The 24,366-nt window shown below is 42.2% G+C and overlaps 1 protein-coding gene across 2 annotated transcripts in view; it reads left to right on the forward strand.

Annotated features, from left to right (window-relative positions):
* ANKRD42 (ankyrin repeat domain 42) overlaps positions 1-24,366 on the forward strand; it is a 196,541-nt gene that overhangs the window by 102,151 nt on the left and 70,024 nt on the right. The window lies entirely within an intron of this gene.

The raw sequence follows: 24,366 nt of genomic DNA on the forward strand, positions 1-24,366 counted from the left end.
CTGGTGCACGGGAGGACCAACTAATTTTAGTCGGTATATTCTTTCTTTAGGGAAGATGAATTCCTCCGTTTCTGCGAGAAATTCCTTAATTTTTCACCATTTATCCTTCCCAGACCTCACTCAAGACTTTGCAGCGCATAGTAAAATGCTGAAAGCATCAATGCACAGTAGTTGTATTAAAATGCACCAATACTCATGAGTATTCTCGGTAAATCCTAAAATGGCACACAGTTGTGCGGTTGCAGTGGCTTATTCTCGCAAGATTCTAAACAATTACGGCTAGGTTTCTATCTATATGTATTCAAAGCTTTGTGAGAGCTACGTAACGAACACCATTTCTAAGGCCCGAAGCACACTGAAAGAAGAACAAAACTTAATTTCCGCCCACAAGTGCTTTAACAGACAATTCATGAAGAGGAAATATAAATCGCTATTTAAAACATTAGGATGGCCAGGAGTGGTGGCTCACACCTGTAATCCCAGCACTTTTGAGAGGCCGAGGCGGGCGGATCACCTGAGGTCGGGAGTTTGAGACCAACCTGACCAACATGAAGAGACCCTGTCTATATTAAAAATACAGAATTAGCCAGGCGTGGTGGCACATACCTGTAATCCCAGCTACTCGGGAGGCTGAGGCAGGAGAATCGCTTGAACTCTGGAGGCGGAGGTTGCAGTGAGTCGAGATCACACCATTGCACTCCAGCCTGGGCGACAGAGCGAGATTCCATCTAAAAAAAAAAAAAAGGGAAAAAAGTTTAATCTCACCAGTTTCAAAAAACAAAAAGCAAAACCCTAGAGTATGTCGAGGTTTGGGGTCCCAACGATCCCAACAGGATGTAAGCATAGTACTCAACAGGTGGTTCTTCAGCCCACACCCCTCTGTGCCTCTCCCCCTTTCCTCATCTAATGATATTCAGTGTCTCTTGTTTTCATGTTTACCATCATATAGTCAATGTTTAGCTCCTAAGTGAGAACATGTGTGTTTGGTTTTCTGTTCTTGGTATTAGGCTGCATAGGATAATGGCCCCCAGCTCCATCCATGTTGCTATAAAGAGTATAATTTCCCTATTTGTATTGCTGCATAATATTCCATGGTGTATATGTGCCACATTTTCTTTACCCAGTCCACTGTTGATGGGCACTTAAGTTGATTTCATGTCCTTGCTATCGTGAATGGCACCACAATGAACACACAATTCCATGTGTTCTTTTTTTTTGTCTTGAGACAGGGTTTCGCTGCGTCACCCAGGCTGGAGTGCAGTCGTGCATGGCTCACTGCCGCCTCAACTTCCTGGGTTAACTGATCCTCCTGCCTCAGCCTTCAAGTAACTGTGACTACAGGTGTGCGCTACCACAACTGGCTAATTTTTGTATGCTTTGTAGAGATGGGGACTTGCCGTGTTGCCCAGGCTGGTCCAGAACTCCTGGGCTCAAACTATCCACCCGCCTAGGCCTCCCAAGTGCTGGGATTACAGGCATGAGCTGCGGTGCCCAGCTCTGTGTCTTTTTGATGGAATGAATTATTTTCCTTCGGGTATATACCCAGTAGTGGGATTGCTGGATTGAATGGTAGTTGTATTTTAAGTTCTTTGAGAAATCTCCCAACTGCTTTCCATAGTGGCTGAACTAGTTTGCATTCCCATCAACAGAGTATAAGCGTTCCCTTTTCTTCATAGCCTAACCCATATGTGGATTTTTTTTTCTTAATAATTGCCATTCTGATGGGTGTGAGATGGCATCTCATTGTAGTTTTGATTTGCATTTCTCTAATGGTTAGTGGTGTTGAGGATTTTTTCACGTTTGTTGGCTATTTGTATGTCTTCTTTTGAGAAGTGTGTGTTCATGTCCTTTGCTCATTTTTTAATTGGATTGTTTTTTCTTCTTGATTTGTTTAAATTCATTGTAGATTCTGGATGTTAGACCTTTGTCAGATGCATAGTTTGCAAATATTTTTTTCCATTCTGTAGGCTATCTGTTTACTCTGTTGATAGTGTCTTTTGCTGTGCAGAAGCTCTTTAGTTTAATTAGGTCTCACTTGTCAGTTTTTATTTTTGTTGTAATTGCTGTTGGGGACTTAGCTATAAATTCTTTGCCAAAGCCTATGTCAAGAAGGGTATTTCCTAGTTTTTTTCTAGGAGTTTTATAGTTTGAGGTCTTACTTTTAAATCTTTAATCCGGCTTAATTTTTGTATATGGTGAGAGGTAGGGAGGTCCAGTTTCTTTCTTCTGCATATGGCTAGCCAGTTATCCCACCACCATTTATTGAATAGGGAATGCTTTCTGTATTGCTTGTTTTTGTTGATTTTGTCGAAGACCAGATGGTTTTAGGTGTGTGGCTTTATTTCTGCGTTCTCTATTCTGTTCCACTGGTCTATGTGTCTGTTTTTGTATGATTATCATGCTGTTTTGATTACTTTAGCCTTACAGTATTGTTTGAAATCTTGCTTTGTTCTTTTTCCTTAAGATTGCTTTGACTATTCAGGCTCTTTTTTGGTTCCAAATTAATTTTAGAAGACGTTTTTCTAGTTCTGTGAAAAATGATGTTGTTATTTTGGTAAGAATGGCGTGAAATCTGTAAATTGCTTTGGATAGTATGGCCATTTAAACTATATTGATTCTTCCAACCTATGCGCTTGGACTGTTTCTCCATTTATTTGTGTTGTCTCTGATTTCTTTCAGTACTGTTTTGTAGTTCTCCTTGCAGAGATCTTTCACCTCCCTGGTTAGGTGATCCTGAGTATTCCATTTTCTTTGTGCCTGTTGTAAATGGGATTGTGTTCTTGATTTGATTCTCAGCCAGAACATTATTGGTATATAAAAATGCTACTGATTTTCTGTACATTGATTGTGTATCCTGAAACTTCACTAAATTCATTTATCAGTTCCAGGGGCCTTTGGGAGAGTCTTTAGGGTTTTCTAGCTACAGAATCATATCGTTGGCAAAGAGAGATAGTTTACCTTCCTCTCTTCCTATTTGAATACCTTTGTTTCTTTTTCTTGCCTGATTATCCTGGTTAGGACTTCCAGCACTATGTTGAATAAGGGTGGTGAGAATGGGCATCCTTTTCTTGTTCCAGTTCTCAAGGGGAATGTACTTCCAGTTTTGGCCTGTAGCAATTTAGTAATATATTTATGAAACTCCAAAAAGTGAATAGCCAGAGTTTCACTTTTTTTTTTTGAGACAGAGTCTTGCTGTATCACCCAGGCTGGTTTGCAATGGTGTGATCTTGGCTCACTGCAACCTCTGCCTCCCGGGTTCAAGCAATTCTCCTGCCTCAGTTTCTCAAGTAGCTGGGATTACAGGCATGCACCGCCACATCTGGCTAACTTTTGTATTTTTAGTGGAGATGGGGTTTTGCCATGTTGGCCGGGCTGGTCTTGTACTCCTGACCTCAGGTGATCCACACATCTTGGTCTCTCAAAGTGCTGGAATTATAGGCAGGTGTGAGCCGCCACACCCGGCCCAGAGTTTCACTTCTAAGAAGCTATCCAAAGTAAATAATCACATCTGTAGCTAAGATTTTTGAAAAGGATGACTATTGCAATGTTATTTATAGTGAAAAATTGAAAATAGTCTAAATATTCAAAAGTGATTAACTTGCAGAAGTGTCCCAATTTGGAATATTATGCAAAAATTAAGTATTTTAAAAAATAATCTTAGAGACAGGAAAATCCTTATACATGTGTATACATAATTATAATTCTGTATAATTCTTATATACAAGATTATAATTATAATTATATACATGATTATAATTCTGTTAAATGATAGGATCCGTGCTCTGGAGGAGCTCACAGGCTAGCGGAAGATACAGACCAGTAAGTGTTATCACAATATTTTACTTACTTTAAGTAATTACGAAAAAAGTGGATCTCTTTATATATTAATACATGTTACTATTATTTATTTTACCATAAAGCTATCTCCGTAACACAAATATACAGTGTTGATTATCAAAGTTGGGCCAATCATATTCTCTTTGATGGAACTGGCAATTAGATCCAGGGATTCTTAATCATTCTCTGAGGCTGGCTGGAACTATATCAAGTGAGTTCAGGAGCTTGAGGCATCCATAACCTACCATGCGGGCCAGAGGAGTACAGGAAGGAAAAGCAGGAATAGCCGATGAAGTGAGTTCAGATGGTATTCAGCTAATAGATAGAGCTCCTCTCTGAGAACTGTGGGGAAAAGAGAGAGAGATCAGACTGTTACTGTGTCTATACAGAAAGAAGTAGACATAAGAGACTCCATTTTGTTCTGTATTTGAGATGCTGTTAATCTGTGACCCTACCCCCAACCCTGTCCTTGCAAGAGACATGTGCTGTGGTGACTCAAGGTTTAACGGATTTGGGGCTGTGCAGGATGTGCTTTGTTAAACAAGTGCCTGAAGGCAGTATGCTGGTTAAAAGTCATCACCATTCTGTTAATCTCAAGTACCCATGGACACATACCTCTGCCTAGGAAAGCTAGGTATTGTCCAAGGTTTCTCCCCATGTGATAGTCTGAAATATGGCCTCGTGGGAAGGGAAAGACCTGATCGTCCCCCAGCCTGATACCTGTGAAGGGTCTGTGCTGAGGAGGATTAGTATAAGAGGAAGGAAGGCCTCTTGGCAGTTGAGATAGAGAAAGGCATCTGTCTCCTGAACGTCCCTAGGCAATGGAACGACTTGGTGTAAAACCAGATTGTATGTTCTATTTACTGAGATAGGAGAAAACCGCCTCAGGGCTGGAGGTGGGCCGTGCTAGCAATGCTGCTCTTTATGCACTGAAAATGTTTATGAAGATGTTTGCCTATGCACATCAAGGCACAGCACTTTTCCTTAAACTTATTCATGTCACAGAGATCTTTATTCATATGTCTTTCTGCTGACCTTCTCCCTACTATGACCCAATTGTCCTGCCACTTCCCCTTTTCCAAGATGGTAAAGATAATGATCAATAAATACTGAGGGAACTCAGAGACTGGTGCTGGCGCGGGTCGTCTGTATGCTGAGCGCTGGTCCCCTGGGCCCACTTTTTCTTTCTCTATACTTTGTCTCTGTGTCTCATTTCTTTTCTCAAGTCTCTCGTTCCACCTAATGAGAAATGCTCACAAGTGTGGAGGGGGAGGCCACCCCTTCAGGGACCTCCTAATGCTCCTGTGTGTTTTCAGATTCTCCTATGTTGCGATGGTTTGTTTGCTAAGCATCTTAATTTATAAAATATTTTTTCATAACTTTGTTAATGTTTTCTCATATGTTTGTTGAGAGGAATAGAGATGATGATGCATATAAAATACTTAGCACTGGACCTGGCACATACAAGCACCCAATAAACAATAATAATATGTGCTTATTCAGTGTTAGGAAATAATTTCCATAGGTCTCTCATGTTTCTGTATGTTTTGCAAATTCCAGAGGTCTTCTCTGCCTTTTGTTGTGGCAGTTTTGTATAATGAGCAACCTTAGGAAATATAGCATCTCTCTCTGGAGCAAAAGGCCTCATGCTTATTGCCTATTATAAAAGATTTGTGTTCTCATAGGTCAGGGTTCCTCTCTGTAATGCAATGTACTGCACATGCTCAGGCGTCTATGTAGCCCCAGCTGCATCATCCCCATGGAACTTGGGGCCAAGGGGAGCTGACACAAGTATGCTGATACTCGTGCTGCTCACTGCACCATCAGTAATTGAGTTCTTTGTTTCTAGCAAGGAGTCTTATGTCTTCTACCAGCATCCATGCAACTATGACAGGATAACTTGATAGCTTGCCAGTAGGGTAAGATCTCGGACCCTTCACAGTATTATTCTTCTCTGAACTTTTAAACATTTTTCATTTTTCCAATTTTACTTACAGAAATATCTGAGTGCCAGCTAGGTTTAAGGCTAGATGTTGTGAGGAGTGTAAAGAAAACCAGTTCAATCCAACAACTATTCAAGCTCTTACTATGTTCAAGGATTTCTGCTGGGATACACAAGGATAGAAAAAATTTCTGCTCTCCAGTAATTTGTAATATATTAATAACTGAGAGAATAGAATAAGCATTTTAGCAGCCTTCAACACAGCTTTAATAGATCAGTGTCACGTAAATGTTAAGAAAATAATAAATCCTATATTTCAGTTGAAGGTTAAATGCTTTTTGGTAATGATTATCAAGAAGAGATAGGATTTGAACCTTAAGGTTTTTTGTTAGTAGAGGTTGTAAGGCAAGAGGTCCAGGAGAGAGGATTGGAGTGAGCAAGTACAATTTACTCATCTCTTTGCTCCTTCCTCCTCAGGGACTTTGCGTATGGTAAGGCATCACTACTCAACTTGGAGCCCTTTCTCCTCTTTATCTGGCCAATTCCTTTATATCTTTCAGATCCCTGTTTAAATGGTGACTCTTTAGAGTGACTCTTTAAGAAGTCATTCCCACTCAAACAACATGCAGATTTGGTACTTTTGTTATGGACTCATACAGCAGCCCAGTCTTCCCATGTCTCTACAATTAATATTTGTTTTCTCCATGATTGCAGAGACCATATCTGTCATGGGTGTCTCCAGTGCTTACCATGCCTGGGCCATAACAAACTTTTGGTAAATGTGTGTTGAATGAATGAATGTTCAAAATATGGTCATAGTTTGGTGAGGAAACTTGGTAGACTGGGGCATAGGAATTATATGGAGATTGGGTGGAATTGGGGTAAATAAAATGAAAAAGGTAGAATAAAAAAGACTAAGGAAATTGAATTTCATATAGTGGACTTGCAGGAGATTTTTGAAATTTTTTGAGCTAACATAGATAAAAATCTGTTTGAGTTTCTTTCTAGAAAATAACTATTTGCCATTCGCTAGTGTAGGCAAATGAATCCTTTCCTCTTCCAATGTCTGATGAGGTGGCCTGGCCATGAGAAATGCTCTCCTGCTGAAAGCAGCCTAGTTTATCTAAACCTCAAAGGCCAACAGGGTAGCAGGTAAGTGGGTCCTGGTTTTTTTCATTGCAAAGAACCACTTGTATTATTTTTTACCTTGATAAGCTCCCATTTAAACACATCTTATGCTCTTTACCAACGACACGTATGAAGCCACTACTTATTTTCCTATTTTCCATTAATTCAAGATAAGCTACTGTTGGTAAGTGGGAGATAAGCAGTGCTGATTGAACAGTAAGCTGATACATTTACAGAGGAAGGCGAAGATACTTGCCAATTTCTTCGGTGGTTTCCAATTTTATCTCCAGCGATAATACAATTTTTTGAGGCATTTTAATATGTCCAAATCCTCTTGAGGACCTCATTGCCCCAGTACTATTTCCTCTGATGTTTAGAGGTTGGGATCCCAGCTTGGGCACAGTTGTATCAGATGACCAGAGATCACTCAGGACTACGACTGTAGCTCTGGTGACTTCACGGAGAGAGGATGCAGCCTGGACCACTCACGTTTGTCAGTCATTTTCTCTTGGAATAGGTAATGTGAAGGAATCTCGATGTGTTTTAAAGCCTGTGAATAAGGAATTGAGAAAGAGAGAGCTCTGGACCAAATGGGTTTCATTTTCTTCCTTAGCTTACTTGCCACTAGGGGGAGTATGTGAAAAGAACAAAAGACAATTCTTTGCTCTCGTCTCTGAAGCTGAGTCAGAGGGCCCATTGTCACAAAAGCTTTGTGTAGCTTTATGTTAATTTCACATTTTGCATGGCTTGAAAGTGACTATCAGCCCCTATTCCCTGCAAATCTGGGGATTTTTTTTCCCCTAATTTTACAGGGAAGCTGGCAATGACACCTGATTCTGAGTTTGCCCATTAAAATAAATCAAAGAATGGTTAAAAGAATGGTGGAAAACAAGAAGAAAGAGCTGTGAAAACATTATATACTTTGTAATGTTACATCATAACCTGGTGTCTCTCATTGATTACTCATTTATTCTTTGAATGACTCTTTATTGAACACTATTTATCGTGCCAGGCACTGTGCTAAGCCATGAAGATATAAACATAAAACACAGTCCTGCTCTCAGATTGTCAACTGTCTATTGTAATAAATATGATGAAGGGTAGTATAGGCTTCCAAGGCAATGCATGAGAGAGGCTTATACTACCCTAACCAGGGATCCATGGGAAGGCTTTAGTTTGAAAGGATGTGTGAAAGATAGTTTGGTTAAATGGATGTGGTGAATGGTGGTGTGGAGTATGTTGTGTGGAAAGGCAACAGCACTTGCAAAAGCCAGGAAGTATGTGCGAGAGAGCCTGGTTCATTTGGGAATGGAGAGAATGGCTGGAATGGGTTAAGGGTAGGGAAATTCAGTAGGTGAGGTTGCAAAAGATGACTTCAAGGTCTTTTTTACTTAATTCATGAGTAAGAGGAATCACCAAAGGGCATTAGGCTAGGGAGTAGCTTTGAAAAGAAAGGTGGCTAGGCATGGTGGTTCACCTTGTAATCCCAGCAGTTTGCAAGGTGAGAGGATCACTTGAACCCAGGAATTTGAGACCAGCCTGGGCAACATAGCGAGATCCTGTCTCTATAAAAATTTTTTTAAAACTTAGCCAGGCAATGGGACATATGCTTGTAGTCCCAGTTACACAGGAGGCTGAGGCGGGAAGATCTCTTGAGCCCAGGAGGTCAAGGCTACAGTGAACCCTGATTGCACCACTGCACTCCAGCCTGGGCAACAGAGACCCTGTCTCAAAAATGAAAACGAAAACATGAAAAGAAAAGGAAAAAAACCAAAAGGGTGTTTGCCTGCCCTTTGCTGAGTCCTTTAGCCATCAAAGCTGTGTATTTCACCTAGGTTCCCTGTCCTACATACTGATCTGGAAAACCCTAGACATCTGCCCCTTTCCTGGTCAGAGAAGACCCCTGGCCTGGCAGAGCCTACAGCTCCAGCCTCAAGGTACCTGATTGGAGAAGTCCTCCGCATTGTATGACTTGGCTGCCTTGGACCTCACTAGGAAAGACCAGGGAAATAGGATTTTGGGGTCTTAACTTTGGAGTTCATTTTCTGCACTGGGGTATAGCAGAGCTGAAAAATCTCACTAAACTCTCAGCATGGCCTGTATCTTTCCTGTCCCCAACAAAAATGTGGGGCATTCTTCCTCAAAAATTCCTCATATGTAGGTGTTGCCTTATCTCCTATCTCACACACATGAGCTCATTTGAGCTCCTTGGCAACTCCATGAGCTGGGTACCATCACTCCTGTTTTATAGATGGGAAAACTGAGATTCAGAAGGCTGAAGTGATTTGTCCCAGGTCACAGAGCAAGTATGTGGTAGAACTCATAATTGATCATGCTGCACATGCACAGGTAACTTACCCCTGTTCCTTCCACCAATTTGTTTTCACTTGGTACATGGCACAAATTGTGAAATTATATGTACTCTTAGGGACACATCATCTCTAATCCTCCAAGAAAATGTTAGTACAGGAATGACAAATGGATTTCATCTTCATGCCAACACCCTTCAATTGATCGTTGCTGCTTAGAACAAAGTGATGAGTGTTGTGAGGCCACAACTTGGTGCAGCAGTAAAGAATACATGATTGATTGGTAATATCTGCTATGAATGCAGGAGAGAAAGGAGGCAGCACATAAGCCATTTCTAGATCTTATATTCCCCTTGGGCTGCCATAATGCTGCACTGGCCATGACATTTTCACTGACTCCCATTATCATCCTAACACCCATTTTGCTCATTTTCTCTTATTCCTTCCCTTCCTTGCTGAAACTGTTCTCACCCATTTAACAATAGCTTCAACAACTGTACTGGGTGCCAGGCACTTTGCGTATATTATTTCTAATTCTCCAACAATCATGTAAGGTAGGTAGAGACAAAAACAAGACTTAGAGGGGTTAAGTAGCTTGTCCAGGGACGCACAACAAGCTGGAATTTCAACCCTGAACCACGTGGAAAACTTTGCATTTTTATAATGGGTAATGAAAATCTTCATATTCACTGTGTGCTTTGAGCCTCACAACAGCCCCAGGAGGTAGTTCTCTGGGTTTGCAATTGAGGGTGCTTGAAGCTCAGGGGAGAGGCACTGATTATTTAGTGACACAGTCATAGCTCCTGACTCCTACCTCAGGCCTTTTCCTGCTATTACCTTAGGCTCTGGGGAAGAGCCCTTGACTCCACAAAGCTATCTCTAAGAACTGATCTATACTACTGTGGGGAGAATTTGGAGGCCCTTGATTGATTTTACTCCTGCCAGCCTTACCCTGTTTTCAGCTCTTATCATCAAGAAGGTCTTTCTTTTATTGTTAGCTCTTTGTGTAATTTAGGTCATTTCTTAAAAAAAAATTGTTGAGAAATTCACATAACATAAAATTAACCATTTAAATGTGAACAACTCAGTAGCATTTAGTACGCTTACAGTGTTGTGCAACTGCCACTTCTATCTAGTTCCAAAATATTTCCATCACTCCAAAGTAAAATTCATGACCTATTTAGCAGGTTTTTCCCCTTTCCCACTCCTCTCAGTCCCTGACTAACACCGATCTGTGTTCTGTCTCTATGGATTCATCTATTCTGGATATATCATGTAAATTGAATCATACATGTGACCTTTTGCATATGGCTTTTTTCATTTAGCAAAATGTCTTGGAAGTTCATTGCGTTGCAGCATGCATCAGTACTTCATTCCTTTTCATGGCCAGTATTCTAGTGCACATAATACAGTACCGTGATTTGTTTATCCATCCATTCATTGGTAGAAACTTGGGGTCTTTTTACTTTATGGCTATTATGAATAATACTGCTATAAGCATGTGCATACACATACTTGTCTGAATATCTTTTTTCAGTTTTTTAAGTATCTATGTAGGAGTGAAATTACAGGGTCATGTGGTAATTCTACGTTTAAAAGATCCACTTCTATTTATTTGATCTTATTGGATGTAGATGTACATGTTGATCATGAAGAAAGCCAGCCTTTTCTGAGCTATACAATTTTGACATCTGGCTTTATTTTGGAAACTTTTAAACCAGGGTTACCCATTACAGTTACAGTTTCCCTGAGGCAAACCCAAAAATAGGCATTTAAAGAAATAGTAGTTCTCTCTTATCACATCCATCCTATGTGCCAAGGACAGTGCTAGACACTCTTTGGACATGAGCTTTAGTCCCCAGAACAACACTTTTACAGATAAAGAAGCTGAAGTCTAGAATGGTTAGAGAACTTGTTCAGTGCCATGTAGCTTCTAGTGGTGGGATTTGAAGCTTTGGATGTCTGACCCCAAAGAATGTCTTTCTGCTACACCAAGCAGTCTTCCTCAAGAACTTTCTAGGCTGCTGCTGTCAGCTATGTTGTTGACCTTTCATGAGAAATGAATAGCCAGCTTTTGTTATGGGATTTTTCACAATAACAGCATAACATTTATCAGGATCACTTTGACTGGTAAATGCAGAAATCATAGAAGGGAAATATAAAATAATAACTGTATAAGAATAGTTCAGGAAATCCAAAGGCAGTAATGCATGAAGGTCTCAGAAAGGATTGGAAGTGGAGCCTGGAAAGTTTCTAAGAACCAGGAAATTTTCTATCTCTATCTCTTACCCACACTTCTCTCATGTCTGCTGCCTTATTTCTCTACGTTGATTGGTTTTCTCTGATATCTAGTGCATGGGATAGAAAATGGTATGCCACAGTGTCTGCATTTATATCTCCCCTGTTTAAGGGAGTAGCCAGCTGAGTCTGGCATCACTTAGTTCCAATTTCAAGTTGCCAGGGAAGGGACTTCGATTGGCTCTGCTTAGATTGGTCACCTAATCTTTGACTGAAAACTGTGAGAACCACATTATACATTCCTGCTAAGACCATTTGGAGGGAGCGGATTGATAATCCTTTGTGAAAGAGGTGAACATTTGTTGGTGGAAGACCCAGAGATGACAAAGCATATCCTCTTCAGCTTTCACGAGAACATCTGTGAACCAGACATGAGAGAATTTGAAATGGAGAAATTCCAATACTCTAAGCTGTTATAGGCAGACAGGGGTGTCTGTGAAACACTGGAAGTAGCCTCTATAGTAGAGGACCTCTGGATAGTGTAGGAAACTTCTAAAGGTGGTACTTGCATCTGTAAGTGGTGTTCTCTCTAAAAGGAGACACATGCAACACTGTTCAGCTCCACAGCAGCTGCAGAGATGCCAGCAGGGCTGTGAACCTCTTTGAACATTTTGTAGTTATTTGCATTGGTATATTAGGAATAAAAGCCACTAGACCCATTAGAATATTGAGGTAGTGACCCAATTCACACTTAAGGTATGAACTTGGAACTGCTACAAATAGACAGATGAAAAATTCTCAAATTCTCAAAACTGGGAGGTGGCCATTAAAGTCAGATGTGTAGAACATGGGCCCTGTGGGGCCTAGAGAAGAATCGTAATGCAGAATCAGGATGACAGATGGAGACCTTCTGGACAAGAATGGGGCAGAAATGTGTCTTTAGACATACCTGAAGGTATAGCTAAAGATAAAGGGATTCACCATTCCTGAAGATCCCGTCCTCCACTGTGGTGGTTATAATTGGTTTTATTAATATGTATACTTAAGATTAAATAATTTGCATAGTAGTATGTATAGAGGTTATTCCATAGCATGGGCTTGCTTATTCTCAACTTTTTTGCAGGAATTATAAGGTTCCAAACTTTGAATTTTACAGATAAGATTCTGTTTTCAAGAATGGACAGATCAGGTACACAGCCTGCCATAAAAAATGCCATCTGAATATAGCTTTTTTCTGTATTTAGGGCCTTGAGAGAGACACCACTTATGTTGCTACCTTGGTCAAATTGATGCCAAGATGACAGTATGGTTTTTGACAAGACAGTTGGCTCTTGAGTTGACGGGCATGTGCAAAGAGCCTAATCCTCCTGGCTTAAATTATTGAGACAATTGCCTTAGACAATGCCCTTAAATTTAGCAGTCCAGCCAGCACAAAAGAGAAATGTCCAAATCTTTGTCCTTTTGGAAAGGAAAGAACTAGAAGACACTCATCTGATTCTGAAATATGAAGTCTGTGGCCCTGGAACATAAGCAGTTTCTTCACAGAAATTTACAAGGAGGAGCAAATCTTGGAACCAGTCTCCCTTTGCCTACAAAATGATCAAACTGTAATTATCACATTTATGGGGTAATTGTTCCAATTGTAGCAGAATGAGGTGCTCCAGCCCTCTTCTGCAGACACAAATAGAATTGTTATGAAGATGGAATGATGCCTTGAAGAACAGCTTGCTTTGAGCTAGTTCTTTTTATAGTGAATTTAGGGTCAGGGAAAGGAGCTGTGTGGGCACCACTGGAACTCTTCCCTCTTCTCTCTGCATGGCCGGACCCTTTGACACCCACCTGCAGACACAGAACCAAACCCCAAAGTAGCACCAATTGTAACCCAAGGCCACAGGGCTTAAAGTTGTTCTTGTCAGATCCCTGAACTTGGACAGGAGTTGGTATTTCTCAGATATGCCACAGGGCAGATGATGTGGGGAGTTTGGCTTGAGATGCTTTCACAGGGCAGGATGAGGACAATAATCCTTTGATAATAGGGTTACCAGGAGAGGAAGAGAAGAAGGAGGGAAGCGAAATATCACATGATGAGCGACTACTATGATCTAGGTACCGTGCAGCGCATTTCCTCATATGTCATTTCAATTAGGCATCAGGGTCCCAGGGAATTGAAGCACAGTGGACAGAAATGACGAGGTACAATGTTTGGGAGTCAGCCAGGTAAGCAGTCTTTATGTGGGTGTGCTGAGGTCCTGACCTTATAGTCTTTGGCTTTTGCCTCTGGAGTAGGAAATAGCAAGGCAGATGCTAATCAGGAGAGCCACTTGTGAGCCACTGGAGAGAACTTATACAAAATGGCGGCAGGGAGATGAACCCAGGGGAGTTCAGAAATTATTGTTTTCTCCCTCTAGGTGTAGAGTGCCATGGAAAGGAGGGAATGGTGAGAAATGAAGCAGGAGAAAAGTCCTGAAAGGACTTGTATGTTACAAAGAAAAGTTTGGACTTTCTCCTGGGATTTTAGAAAGATATAGAAGGGTTTTAAGGATACAATTTCATTTGGAATTGAAATCTCATTTTGGCTGCCCAGTGGAGATGGGAAGAATAAGATGCAGGGTGAGAAGGTTGTTAGTGGGCAGCGTGCTACATGCTAGAGAGATAGTATCTTGTCAGGAATTTTTTAGTTGCTAGTGACAGAAACTTATGTTGTGAACCAACCCCATTTTGGTCGCACAAACTTCCTCCTCTATAGATACATGGTAGCATGGTTGCAGATGCAGTCTGGCTTCAGGAACTACTGGAACAGGGGCTTGAAAATGACCATGCCTCTTGCCATCTCTCAGTGGTACTCCCTTCTCCCTGCCAGCTCTACCAGGTATAGAGTAGTGGTTGAGACCATGGGCTCCGGAGCCAGAGGGTTGTTGTTACTTACTACCCATGTGATATTGAGCAAGTCACTTAACCTTGCTGCACCCCAGTTTTCTCATCTATAAACAAGAATGATCATATCATTTATCTCCTGGAGTTGTTGCGAGGACTACATGAGTTAATGCACTTAAAGGGCTTGGCACAGTCCCTGGTACATAGAAGGTGCTTAATATGTGTTAGCTGTTATTGGTGTTATTTATATTATTTGAATGCAGACTGTCTTTTTCCAGATGGTAGGAAAATAGGCTCTGACAGCTCTTACATGTTACATCTGACTTCAGGCACCAGAGAGATACTGACTAAATGTTCCCTAGTTCCAAGTCCAAATATCTGAGGGGAAAAGAGTTGGAGGCCAAGTTGAGTTTGGTTCCACTCTTGGCCCAATCAACCTGGTCAAGTGGACAAGTGCATGATTATTCCACTTTGATCTGTGATCTTATATATAGATACAAGGATCACCACGATGAGGCCTGGCCAGTCTAGAAGTGGAAGAGGCAGGATCCCCTCTTCCCTAGATGATGGGTGTTGCGAGGGAGGCACTCACCAAATCCAGTTGACATTCATATTTAGAGGGCACCTGCCAAGGCCTCTGGGACCTATTCTCTTGGGGCATCCTCCATAGGACAGGCTTGATCAATAGATGTAACAAGGGCTTATGGAAATAGAGATGCATGACTCCTGGGTACCTGGTCAGTCCATTGGCTCTACAGCCCTGAGCTCCTACTTAACAATTGGTGCCTGGGCCCTGGCCCCTAACCAGCAGTACTTCAGTCCTGCTCCCTCAGTGTTTGACCATTTCCCCTAGGCAGCCTTCCTTTTTTGCCTTATTAGAGGGCCTGCCTGTAACTTCTGATACCCCCAGACCCTTGTGCTGTGGTTTGAAAACTAGATCCCACTCTCTTACCAATCCCATCTTCTCTGTCTGGGTGGGTTAAAGGTGAAGGTAGAAATAGGATGCTCTGTCATTCTCTGTCCTTTTTATTCTCCAGGGCCTCATTTATACCAAACCTTCTCACTACCCTCTTGGCTCAGTGACGTTTTCCTGTACACCTGCCTCTCAATAGCTCAATTCAAATTCTATCCTCAATGAAATTCCGAATCAGTCTGGGTCTTGGACTTTTAGGGTTGCTTGAAAATAGTCAAAATAGAAAATGTTAAAATTTGTAAATGTCAAGAGTCTATAGTACAGATGTAGAACAAATTAATCCTGTCTCTAGTAATTGGTTGAAGGCTTTTGGTGCAGGTGGCATTTATCAGAGCCATGGAGGGTGGATAGGATTTTGACAAAGCAGGAGAGTGGTATGGAGGATTAGAGTGAGGCATGGGGATGGGGACAGGGCGGTTTGTATTTTCAGGGTGGGGAAGGTCAGATATGCCCAAAGCTCAGGATGAATGGAGCAATTAATGGGAGATAAAGCTGGAATGCTACAAAATCCTCAGAACCCCGAGACAGACAGCATTTTCCTTCCAAGGAAAATGTGGGTAACAGTTTTGAGGGTCCCATACATTGTTGTAAGCAATGAGTGAGAAAGCCTTTGTTATTAAGGAACAGGCTAGAGTCAGTGGAGCATGGATGTATTTTGTTGTGCTTGTGGAAGTCAGCCTGACTGTGGTGAGCCGTGTTTTCTTTTCTGTTTGTGGTAGATTTCAAAATCCATCACCTCATAAAATGTTTACTGGTCCTTGGTTTACTTTCCAGAAGATGCTCAGAGTAGTGCGCATGAACACTTGTGGACCAGAGATGAGCTGCCTTCCCAAAATGTAAGCATCTCCCATTTAAGACATGCAGAAACATCAGTGTCTTCCATTTAAACGGTCTTGGATTCCCTGTCTCTGATTGATAAATTATTTGATTACATGGTTAGTTGCTTCATTAGACTGCAAACTCCAGGAGGGCAGGGACCCATTCACATAAATAATGTCATGTATTACAGCATCTAGCCCAGGGCCTGGAGCAGAATGAGTTCTTAATATAGCTTAGGTAAGCTAAGCTGTGCTGGAGTTTGAGAATTTGAGTGTGGGAAAGAACTTTGAAAGGTAGAAGGCCAGGAACAGTTTGAGAGGGTGTGAAGGGATCAGTCAGGGCAGTGCAATTAGAAATAACAGAATCTGTTCTACCTAGCTAAGCAGGAAGAGGTTTATGAGAAAGCATTTGTAGCTCACAGAATTGCTGGGAGAGTTGAAGAAGCAATCTAAATTGACCTTCTAGAAATGGCTCCCCAAAATCACACTGCAGAGTTGCTGCCTCTGCCAAAATCAGGCAGCTGCACTCTTAGGAAGCTGCTGCCCCAGTTCTTGGCTCCACAGCCAAGTCAGTTCGGCTCTGATCTGTACAAGATAATTGTCGCCTCCTGCTATGGCTCTTTCCCCATGCAACTCAGTTCTGAATTTTAGCCTCAGACTAGTGCTTCTGATTAGAGAAACTGAATCACAGTCATAATCTAGGTGACAAAAAGTTTGGAAAATACTGTGTTTACTATTGTAGTCTTCTTGTGGACCAAAGAGGGGCTCGAATAAACCAACTTATGGTGTCTGGGGCTGCTAGGAAGCCTACGAGGATATGGGTTAGGCATAGGGAGGGTCACTCATCCATTCAGCACACATTCTCTGAGAGCCTATGTGTCCAGGACCTGAGCAAGGAGAGGTACAGAGACACAGTCCCTGCCCTTGGGACACTGACAATCCAAGGGAACAATGCAGAGATGGTCAGGAAGAAACTATCGTGCCTGTCTCAGGGGCTGGGTGAGGATGTTACTTCAGATAGAAGCTAAGGAACACTCTCCAACTCATCACCGGAGTATGAGGGGTGCAGATCCTGGCAGTGGATGTGGCTGGGCCTACCAGCATGATACTGAACCTTTTAGGCAAAAGCCACTGTCTCAAACATTCTCAGAGCTGGAAGGGGACTTAGAAGTTCGTTAATCCAACTGTGATGGCTGCACAAACTTTCTCCTCTCCAGCATCTCTGAAGAGTGATTGAAGTTATTTTTAGCTTTTATCTAGATTCTTGGTTTATTTTTTAGTCTTTAGGTTCTCATTTTACAGGTCAATACTCTGTGGCAGGCTGCCTCCCAGATAAAATATGCAAACAGGTGTAATGGAAAATTTAGTAACAGCGAATTTAAAAATGTTAATGAAATCAGGACACAAAGGAATTGCAAGAGTTTAGTTCCCACAGCAGCTTCGTTAATTTGCTAGGTTTTTGAAGCTGTGAACAAATCTGTGAGGTTGAGCTAAGTCCCCTCTGAAGGACATGAGATGGGAAGATAATCATCACAGGAAAAACGGCTGAGGGGATACCACCTTAAACAGAAGGAAATGTGTATGGATGAGCCTCCCTTTTAACAGGGCACTAATTGCTCCTGCTTTGTTTATTTTTGTCTCCTTGATAACTGTGTGGAGTCTCTGGGCCCAAGTCTGAGTCCATATCCAGGCTCCGATGGTCCTTTCCTCTTTCTGATGAGCCCAGAGCTAAGCTAAAGGTGGCTGCCATAAAGCAGACTTTCCCAAATGCTATGCCAGCTCTCTCAGCCACAGCAGCTGTGAGGGAACTGCCTGTCAGTAACATTTTTTAAAAAGACAGGTAGTAATATGGAAAACAGAGGTGTGGGCCCAGCCCTAGGTGCAGAGACACAGCCTCTGCTCAGGGGAAGGGAGGGGTCCTCAGCACAGCTTGGCAGAATGAGCCCTGGGACAGGAGGGACGTTCAGGATCCAGGGCTGCAGGAGTAGGACTTTGTAGCTTCTTCACTGTGTTGCTGCACCACTAGGTTTCTCTTGGAAGTCTTTGGATCATTCTAGGGACCAGGAGGACACAGATGGCATTCCTTGGCTGGGATTTTTGAAGCAACTTTTTAACGCAGGGACTATTTGCAAAGGTGTTGGCAGAGACACTCACAACACTAGGAGCCATTATCACTCTGAGGCCTGGGGAGATGGTGGTCTTGGAGGCTTATTGGAAGTTGGAGCCATTTAAAGGCTGCCTGACAGGAACTGTGGCCACAGAGGAAGGCAGACATGGTGGGATGGAGTGGGTGGGGGAATAAATACCATGGAATTTCCCTCCTCAAGTCTTCAGCCTCCTGCCAGTTGCCCCATTGGCTAGAAGCTAGAGGGTAAGGGACCCTGGGAATGCACTCATAGAGGTCAGCCCCACAGGCAAGGAGAGGAGAGGAGAATGGAGACTAGATCAGGGGTGGTGGGGCCAAGGGCAAGCAGAGAATAACTAGCAAGGTATTCTAGAGTCTTCTCTCCCAGATGTCTGACTTTCCTTCCTCTCCAGTCAAGTTCCTGAGGGAATCAGATGGATTCAGTTAACTACCATTGTCCCTGTCTGGGTAGTTTCCTTTACAGGTTGCTGGCCAGTCTCTGGATTGGCTGTCCTTTAATCCTTGTCTTCTCGCTCTAAACCATCTGGCCAGAGAAGGAAGGACAAATCTGGGGCTCAGAGCAGGACTTCATTCCTCAGTAGGGAGTGTGGGCAGGGCAATTTCCCTCAGAATTGGCCTTAGTAAACTGAGCTTGTCCAAATGCTATGACAACTTTACAGAGCCACCAGCAGTGAGGACCTGACTTATGGCCCCACAGCCCTCTGAGATGGTTTTAAGTGTGTGGTCACAGCCAGCCTCCTTTTCGGCTTGTTGACGATGAGACCCTTGGAACCCAGGCTGCATGGGCTGACTTGGTGTCTGACCCAGGGTGGGCAGTCCATGTGTCCTCAGGCCTTAGGAATGAATGTACCTCATCTCACAACCACCTTGGAGCTCTTCTATGTACAACTCAGAGATTTGGGATTGGCCAACAAGCGTATCTACTCTTCTAGTCCAAGGATTCATTCTTGTCTCCTCTTGTCTCCCTCACAGTATGTTACATGCTGCTGGATGCGTGATACTTTCAGTATCATTTCAATACAGCAAACATTTACTGACTACTTACTATGTGTCATTTACGCTGTTGGGCCTGTCACTTCAAAGATAAATGAGACTCAGTCCCTGTTCTTGAGGAGTTCACCAGATTGGAGAGGGAGACAGATTAGAGACACATACATAGAACTAAGCAATGAGAACTTTGCATTACAAAAAGGGTCACTTAGCCCAGCCTAGGGGATCCAGGCAGGGCTTGGAGAAGACAGTGTGAAAGTGTTAGACTGAATCTTGAGGGGTGAGTAGGAGCTGGGTGATATAAAAGGGCAAGTAGGTTATTCCATATAAAGGGAAAAACGTATAATATTGATAGTGTTGATGATGATGATATCTAAAAAGTCTTGAGTGTTTCCCATGTGTCAGGCACTGTTCTGAGCACCACACATGTGTTATCTCATTTAATCCTTACACAATCTCTGTGAGATAGGGACCATATTATTTTAATTTTCAAATGAGGGAACAAAATCATAGAATGGTTAATGACCTCACTGAAGGCCATAGAGCTAGTAAGTGGCAGAGCATGCAACAGTATGGAGTGTCAGGGGTGAGGTGGGAGATGAGGCTGACATGGAAGGCAAGGGCCTGGAATGTCAGGCCGAAGCACTGGAGCTGTATTCTGTATACAGTGAGAACAGTGATGCACCTTCAGCAGGGGAGTAGCATGATCGAATTAGTAATTTGGAAATACCTCATTATCAAATGAGTGAAAGTAACTTGGTTGTAGTGTAGACGATGGGTATGAGGAGAACAAGACTGGAGGAGGAGATCAGCAACAGGGTTGGTACACTCTTCGGAGCTTTTTCCAAGTGAGAGTTCGTGAAGGCTTGCTCTGGAATCCTCTCTACTCCTAATTAACTGTGACCTAGCCCTGCTTCCTGGAATAGAGAAGCTCTACAGTTACTTCTCTATTAGTAACGTCAGGAGTTCAGTGGGGAAGAGAAACAGCATTTGTGCAATTGACTGTGCATTGGGCCTATGTGTGAATCACTGGGGAAGACTCACCAGTCCCTGCTGCTGCCTCATTCTCCCCACCCTACATAGGAGGAGAGCTGTACAGATCACTCATGTCTGAACTCATTTTGTTGGACTGGAGAGTGGAGCGTCCACTGGGTTTAGCTAAGTATTTAAAGTCAGAGCTTAGGTAGGGCTGGTTTCTTGGGAGCCTCTTCCTTCCAGAAGGGTTGGGTTTCTCCTGCTTAGTGAAGACCACAGCTTTCTCTCTTTCTTGGTCTCTTATGCCCTTTTAGCATCTTTCCTATGCTCTGTGGAGGCAAGAACAGGACAGGGGCTGATTTTACTGCCCTAGCCTGTGAAGGCCTTGACAATGCAGCCCAGACCAGCTCTGGCATAGGCAGGCCTGCCTACGCTCTCTAGCCTGGCCATGCAGGTTTTTTTTTTTTTGAAACAAGGTCTCATTCTGTCATTCTGTTGCCCAGGCTGGAGTGCCATGATGCAATCTTGCTCACTGCACCTTCTGCCTCCTGGGCTTAAGCTATTCTTCCACCTCAGCCTCCCAAGTAGCTGTGTACCACCATGCCCAGCTAATTTTGCATTTTTTGTAGAGACAGGGTTTCACCATGTTGCCCAGGCTGGTCTCAAACTCCTGGGCTCAAGCAATCTGCCTGCCTTAGCCTCCCAAAATGCTGGGATTACAAGTGTAAGCCACCGTGGCAAGCTATGCATGCTCTTTTATCTGATTGTACTCTTTCTTTCTGCATTGGTCTGTCCTCCCTACCCAAGTGGTAGGATGTGGCATTCTTCTGTAGGCTAACAGAGGCCACTTAGCTTTGAAACCATGATCCAGGCTGTCTAGACAAAGGAATGCTTCACCTAGTCCTGGCTGCATTGGCCTTTATGGTCTCATAGCCAGGGGTATTCTTTTGCCAGACCTTGCCATGCATGCATATTCCCTCAGGAACCTTGTGCATTGGGAGGGCATGGGGTGCTGTGCCCAACTATTTGCCTCATATACTTTGATAAGTCCTTGAAAGGTCATACCCTTTCTTGTTGATTGATTGAGACGGAGTTTCACTCTTGTTGCCCAGGCTAGAGCGCAATGGTGCGATCTAGGTCCACTGCAACCTCCGCCTCCTGGGTTCAAGCGATTCTCCTGCCTCAGCTTCCCGAGTAGCTGGGATTACAGATGTGCGCCACCACGTCCAGCTAATTTTTTCTATTTTTAGTAGAGATGGGGTTTCTCCATGTTGGTCAGGCTGGCCTCAAACTCCCGACCTCAGGCGATCCGCCTGCCTCAGCCCCACAAAGTGCTGGGATTACAGGCGTGAGCCACCGCGCCTGGCCTCATTTATTCTTTGCAGCTCCTTTGTAACTATCATCATTCCCATTTTACAGATGAGAGAACTGAGGCTTACAGAAGTTAAATAACTTGCTCAAGGTCTTATTTATTGTCAAAATTAGGATTAGGGTCCAAGTTTCTCAGACCATCTCCACCATCCCTAGCAAATGAATTAGAGTAAAATATTCTCAAAGAGCTGCTTGAGAAGTTATTCCTAATGAGATATTACCCAGGTTGTCCTTTTAATATTTTTATCTTCTTCTGGTAAAACTGAAAAACAAAGTGGCCTTATAATCCCCACTACAAGATCTGTTCCCAAATGAAAATAGCCATGGCATCTTTTCATACAAATATGTATGCATCCTTCAGAAACCGGTATGTTTCACCAGACTTCAGATACTGGAGGAAAGTGATTTTAAGAAAATTGTTTTTGGCATCCTTGCTTTTGAAATAAATGTGTTGTTATTTCTTAAGCCCTTTTGATAAAATTCCTTAGTCAAAGCAAATATTCATTTAACTGAATTTTCCTGTGGAGGTGTTAGATGTTTCTGCAGTTATAGCCTCCTAGAGTACATGGATACACACTACACCAGAGTACAGTTACCATGTATTCCTCCATGAAGTGAAAGGAAAAAAAATCATCCACTATCCCAATAAAACAATATTTACATTTTAGTGTATTTCTTCACAGTCTTTTATGAGTCCTTTTCATTAAAATATAGTTACAATACTTAACAGTGTATATATAATTTTGTAGCTTTCTTTTAAAGAAACAATTAACTGCTTATTAACTGTTCAATGCAAATTGTGTATTATTGCCATTTTCTTATGTGGCTATAGGGACTTTTAAACCATTAAACAATGTAGATTGAATTTTTTAAATCAATCTCTTATTGTTGGTCATTTTGGTCTTCTTTTATAAACAATATAAAATGTTTTTATTTTTATTTTTATTATTATTATTTTTTTTATTATTATTATACTTTAAGTTGTAGGGTACATGTGCATAACGTGCAGGTTTGTTACATATGTATACTTGTGCCATGTTGCTGTGCTGCACCCATCAACTCGTCATTTACATCAGGTATAACTCCCAATGCAATCCCTCCCCCCTCCCCCCTCCCCATGATAGGCCCCGGTGTGTGATGTTCCCCTTCCTGAGTCCAAGTGATCTCATTGTTCAGTTCCCACCTATGAGTGAGAACATGCGGTGTTTGGTTTTCTGTTCTTGTGATAGTTTGCTAAGAATGATGGTTTCCAGCTGCATCCATGTCCCTACAAAGGACACAAACTCATCCTTTTTTATGGCTGCATAGTATTCCATGGTGTATATGTGCCACATTTTCTTAATCCAATCTGTCACTGATGGACATTTGGGTTGATTCCAAGTCTTTGCTATTGTGAATAGTGCTGCAATAAACATACGTGTGCATGTGTCTTTATAGCAGCATAATTTATAATCCTTTGGGTATATACCCAGTAATGGGATGGCTGGGTCATATGGTACATCAAGTTCTAGATCCTTGAGGAATCGCCATACTGTTTTCCATAATGGTTGAACTAGTTTACAATCCCACCAACAGTGTAAAAGTGTTCCTATTTCTCCACATCCTCTCCAGCACCTGTTGTTTCCTTACTTTTTAATGATCGCCATTCTAACTGGTGTGAGATGGTATCTCATTGTGGTTTTGATTTGCATTTCTCTGATGGCCAGTGATGATGAGCATTTTTTCATGTGTCTGTTGGCTGTATGAATGTCTTCTTTTGAGAGATGTCTGTTCATATCCTTTGCCCACTATTTGATGGGGTTGTTTGTTTTTTTCTTGTAAATTTGTTTGAGTTCTTTGTAGGTTCTGGATATTAGCCCTTTGTCAGATGAGTAGATTGCAAAAATTTTCTCCCATTCTGTAGGTTGCCTGTTCACTCTGATGGTAGTTTCTTTTGCTGTGCAGAAGCTCTTTAGTTTAATTAGATCCCATTTGTCAATTTTGGCTTTTGCTGCCGTTGCTTTTGGTGTTTTAGACATGAAGTCTTTGCCCATGCCTATGTCCTGAATGGTACTACCTAGGTTTTCCTCTAGGATTTTTATGGTATTAGGTCTAACATTTAAGTCTCTAATCCATCTTGAATTAATTTTTGTATAAGGAGTAAGGAAAGGATCCAGTTTCAGCTTTCTACTTATGGCTAGCCAATTTTCCCAGCACCATTTATTAAATAGGGAATCCTTTCCCCATTTCTTGTTTCTCTCAGGTTTGTCAAAGATCAGATGGCTGTAGATGTGTGGTATTATTTCTGAGGACTCTGTTCTGTTCCATTGGTCTATATCTCTGTTTTGGTACCAGTACCATGCTGTTTTGGTTACTGTAGCCTTGTAGTATAGTTTGAAGTCAGGTAGCGTGATGCCTCCAGCTTTGTTCTTTTGACTTAGGATTGCCTTGGAGATGCGGGCTCTTTTTTGATTCCATATGAACTTTAAAGCAGTTTTTTCCAATTCTGTGAAGAAACTCATTGGTAGCTTGATGGGGATGGCATTGAATCTATAAATTACCTTGGGCACTATGGCCATTTTCACGATATTGATTCTTCCTACCCATGAGCATGGTATGTTCTTCCATTTGTTTGTGTCCTCTTTTATTTCACTGAGCAGTGGTTTGTAGTTCTCCTTGAAGAGGTCCTTTACATCCCTTGTAAGTTGGATTCCTAGGTATTTTATTCTCTTTGAAGCAATTGTGAATGGAAGTTCATTCCTGATTTGGCTCTCTGTTTGTCTGTT

Source organism: Macaca fascicularis, chromosome 14, assembly GCF_037993035.2.
Source record: "Macaca fascicularis isolate 582-1 chromosome 14, T2T-MFA8v1.1".
Taxonomy (NCBI): Eukaryota; Metazoa; Chordata; class Mammalia; order Primates; family Cercopithecidae; genus Macaca; species Macaca fascicularis.